Source organism: Helianthus annuus, chromosome 5 (genome assembly GCF_002127325.2).
Source record: "Helianthus annuus cultivar XRQ/B chromosome 5, HanXRQr2.0-SUNRISE, whole genome shotgun sequence".
Lineage (NCBI taxonomy): Eukaryota > Viridiplantae > Streptophyta > Magnoliopsida > Asterales > Asteraceae > Helianthus > Helianthus annuus.
This window is the reverse complement of record NC_035437.2, coordinates 2,191,025-2,196,326: the sequence shown is the minus strand read 5'-3', so window position 1 is coordinate 2,196,326 and position 5,302 is coordinate 2,191,025. Positions and strand designations below refer to the sequence as shown.

The window sequence follows — 5,302 nt, the reverse complement described above, 5'->3', positions numbered from 1 at the left end:
TTATATTTGTGCAGGAGGAAGAAGAAGGGGAGGCAAAGCCGGTGGTAAACCCACCGACTTTGTCTTTTAAGATAGTATATAATATGGAAGACTTTGTCGAACTTCCAACTACTTGTTTTTTTAACGGCTCCAATTATTTGTAGGCTTGCTTATTATTACAAATAAGTCTTTTATTAAACATAAGAAAGTCTTTAAGAGGGAATATAACTTGGTCTCAAACGGTTCCGTGTTAATCAAATAGATGCAAAATCAAGGGACTTCTTTCCATCAAGAGACTTCTCAAAGTAGTTTTTCAAGTACTCTCCATATATGACTTCCTTATATCGAGCCACCCCATCACAAGGCACCAGCTCAGGAAACCTCCAATTTTTGTTATGAGCAGTGGTCCGATGAATCTTGGGACTGACACTCTTGACTCGACGTCCGTGGTTCGCACTATGTGTTCTGCACTTATGTACCTCCCATTGCTTAAAATCTAACATAAACATATCAAAATACTAAGTTAACGACAAATTGTTCATTTGTTTGGTAAGGAATATTAGTTTTTGCATGACATCTAAGTGTCTAACCTGTAGTGAATCACCAACATTAATGACCAAAGCACCATTCATGGGTGGAATCTCAACCCACACTTCATTTCCCACCGATGCATTTTGATCACCTTTTTTCACGTATAATCCACCAATGCCATTGTAGAAGCACTGTTAGCATGCCTGCATCCGAGAGACTCCCCACGCCTATGGTTAGGTCTGGGTTCGGATAAGGTGGGTAGAAGTTCATGTTCACCAGATTAAAACCCATAAGCTCAAGGAGTCTTGAGTCGTCTAGTTTTACCCGAAGGTTCCCGATGAGCACTTGTAGTAGCTTTTGCACCATCTCCGTTGACGTATTTATATACTCGAGTAGCACCTCCCTACGGATCATATATACAAACATTAAATAGTTAAAAAGCCATTTTATCCGACAGTACAGTTGGAGAACAGTGGTCAAACAAGTGTGACAACCGTCAAAAATCCAGGCATCCGTACAATTTAATTAACCATGATTAGTGCTTAATGACTGTGCTGAATTACAAATGACTGCTTTCTGATTTCTGCATCATACTTACATGTGCATCACATTTCATACTGTCACATCATTTTTACATACAAACTTTAGTGACATAAACGATGCACAAAGCACGGTTAGCACAGTTAGCGGATAACTCAGAAAAATGCTGACGATGTTCAGTACATAGACAAACAGTGTTTTGAGACCCCGTATGGGCCAGAGACAAGGTATTACACTAGTATAGTGTGTAGGAAAGTGAGGATCACAAAACGGCTTCACTAGGTGATAGTTTAAGTGCTGGAAAGTGCCTAAAACCCACTTAAAGTGCTGAATTCAGCATTTTTCAGCAAAAATCAGCTTTTTAACAAGTTTGTACCATGCAAAAACATGACTAAATGGTCCTGAATGCCTTCCTAAGTGTCGGGAATTAAAAGTGTCACAAAAGGGTACTTAAAGAACACTAAACGGAATAGTTTGACACTTTAACGAACCGGTATCTAACCGAACAACCGGACACTACACGAAACACCAAAATTATACTAGAAGCATTGTTTTATTATTTCCGAGCTAGTTATGATCCCCGAACACCCTAACACACTATATAACACATAACACACTTAAACACTAAACATTATACTTGAAAACTAACTAGATTATCTAACTTACCATCAAATCACAACTAATAGCCCCCCCCTCATGTTCACGTCATCAAGGGTGTGGCCCACCCTTGATCACACTAAATCTCCTTTGATTTTGTTAGAGATTTGATTAGTACTTTGGGGGACACATTAACCATTGGGTAAAACTATAAGATGGTTATAAGAAGTTCTAGGGTTCATTATCATCACCTACACTTCACCTTCATCTCTCTCTCCCTCCCTTGCTTCCCTCTCGGCCGAACCACATCCACCAACACCACCATCATCATCCCATCTTGATCATCCATTCCATACACTCACAAAGGTGCAAGAAGGTTTACAAGCAAGCTTGGTGGTCTTGGATCTTGAAGGACCTTTCCCATTTGCTTTTATCCATCACTTTTGCCATCATAATCTTCTAGTGTTCTTCCCTAGCCCTTGTGCTAGTAGTAAGCTCCTTGTAACTTGTTTTTACTTCATACTTTGATTTTTAAAAGATAATGAACATTGTTAATCATGAAGCACACTAAAGAACTTAATCATGAAACTTTAACATAAGCTTAAAACCATATGGATACATGATGATTAGAGTTGATTTGCTTCTAGATGATTAATTATTTATGTTAGTGATGTTAGACATCATAAGAAACCCACTAGATTGTGATTAAACACATGATCTAGTAAGTTAAGGTGGTGATCTTGTGAAAGACCAAGATCATCATGCTTTATGTTTTCATGAACTTGAAGTATGAAAATGATTTTATGAATAATGAAGCATATAACATGATTACTAGACATAAACTTGGATGATTTCAAAAATAGTTTTCCAAAGAAACCAAGTTAAATGACAAGATTTACATAGATTTGGTTCTTACTTAAACATACACTATTTTTGGTGGTAAAACAAGTGTATAAACACTTGTGAAACAAGAAGATGTCATAAAGAAATGTTTTTGTAAAACATGTTTACAAGTTGTAAACACCTAAATCTTCCAAGAATGAGATTTTTAAAGAAGTAAACACACTTTAAAGGGTAACTAAACCTACTAAACACACTACCAAGTTACTACAAGTTTTTATGAAAGTTCAAGTTCATGATTATTAAGTAGATAACATTGTTTGGCACTCGGTAAGTGTAGATTGATTGTTGATTGTTTGTGATGACTTTGAAAAGAAAATGATATGCTTTGATAGCATGGACACCTCCATTTTTAGGGGAAACTATGGCAAAATTTTCTAAAAATATAAACACTTAGAAAAATATTTTCTAAACAAATATTTACAAGTGTGTTTTAACTATGGTTTTCAATATAAACTTTGCCATAGATTTTGTTACAAAAATACAAGTATTGGAGGTTGGTTTTTATAAATAAAAATGGATAAATATGTATTTAAAATATATATTTACATTAAAGACACATTGTTTGTGATTATTTGTATACTTTGTGTATTAGTTATATTATTTTAGGATTTAAAGTAATATAACTTAACAAAATACCAAGAAATTTACAATCCAAAATAATACCAAAAATCACAAGGAATACATATATAAATTACCCACTTAATATTGTGAAACCGAAGGCAAGAACGTAACTTACAAAATATTCCGGAAAATACCGTTATAAATATGTTTTTGGTAAATATTATTTTGGATACGAAAGAAATGAAAATATGATTTTTGTTATTATTACAAAGTATATCATATTTTCGACAAGGAGAAAATATATTATTTTTGAAAAGTAAAAATATATTTTCTTAGAATATCTAGAAGATATATGATTTTTGAGAAAAATATATATTTTCTTGAAATACATCATTTTTGGACAAAATAAGTTTTGTATTTTCTAAGGTGAGACTTGAAAATATATTAATTTGGAACTACAAATAGTTTTACCAAAAGAAAAATTATGAATAATTTTTCTAAGTAATATTCCTTAAAACATGTGTTTTGGAATATTGGATATTTGTTCAATACTCCGGAATAATTACGTATAAGTATACTTAAAAAATACAAGCATACGAAAATACATGTATGAGATACCCCCATCCTTGGGAATGAAATATAAGTATAAATACTTGAGAAGTATTAGTACAAAATATTGTTTAACAAATTATTCCAAAATTTAATATATTTAGAGTTAAAATAATTATTATTTTAACAAGTAATTATAACTTGGAATATCATTGAAGACATGAAAGAAACGTAACTCAGAAACGTTAATTCTAAGGCAAGGCACGACCCGTTCGTCTAATAGATCCTAGTACATTGTAGGTAGTCGTGTTTGCTGACGAGATTTGAGTTACGAGTACCGAAGACGCAAAACTGTGAGTTCATGTCCCCCTTTTCTTTAAACTGTTTTGTTTATTAACTTCGGGGGTGAAATACATATTACAAAAGGATTACATACAAATACAATTGGTATGGTTAGCCTAGGAAGGTACCATAGATCATGTGAATGGGTAGGCGCATACTTGAGACCATTAATCCTCGTATAAGGACCGAGGGGCATGAGTGATAGATCTATTTGGGTGTAGCAAGCCCACACCCATGAGGACCAGGGTGGTCCATAGGGTGACTTTGTCTTCCAGTCGGAAACCCGGTACAAATTTGCTAGGTTTGAGCCTTCCTACACCGTCACACATATTAGTGGCCTTGTAAACCATTGGTGATCTCTTCCTTGTTTGCTTTCATATCGGGATTTACATACATACATACATACATACATACACTGTTTACAAAGGTTTATACATACATATACGAAACACATGAACTCGCTTAACTTTTGTTGATGTTTTCAAATTACATGTATTTCAGGGAACTAAGTGGATCTGGCAGGTGTTTGCATGTTTTCAAGCTGCGTTATAAATAAAAGATGTCATCCAAGTCTTTAGGGTTTAGAAGATGTATCTTACTCCTGGACGAGATACATGGTTCTAAGCTCGGGTTTGTTTAAAGTCTTTTGTCGAGTCTTAGTGATCTCCTTAAAACTTGTTGTGGTTTATAATTTGAATTTGGTGCCGACATTTCAGACAATGATGTTGTGTTATTTTCAAACTTAATTTATGGATGAACATCTAATTGTTTCATCATATAGCGTTGTTATGATTGAATGCTATGGTATTAAGAAAGTCACACCAATAATCACGCTTCCGCAAAGGTCAGGGTGTGACAGCTTGGTATCAGAGCTTCGATCGTAGCGAACTAGGATTCTTTCACGAGTCTAGACTACGATCATTAGGGCTCTCACGAAAATGTTTTCAAACATGTTTACATTGCATACATAAACGTCCAGATCCAGGGAACAAACATTTTTACAAACAAAAGGCACAAATCATATTTCAAGGATATTGTTCAGTTTGAGAAACTGGGAAGTTAGTCTGAGAGACTGGGTAGTTCAGTTTGAGAAACTTGGGAGTTTAGTCTGAGAGGCTAGGTAGTTCAGTCTGAGAGGTTGGGTGGGATAGTCTGGGAAGACTAGGATGAATACATACTTACATTGTTACTGCTTATCTGATGATTGTTGATATATGTGCATATGTTGTGATCGTTTTGTTACAGGCACCATGTCCTCATCTGAGAGTGAGCTGTCAGATACCGTAGACCCTATGGCCAT

General features: G+C 34.8%; 1 pseudogene; it reads right to left on the bottom strand.

The window, feature by feature from the left end:
- Nucleotides 1–233: 233 nt before the first annotated feature.
- Nucleotides 234–5,302, bottom strand: LOC110939550 (annotated as a pseudogene).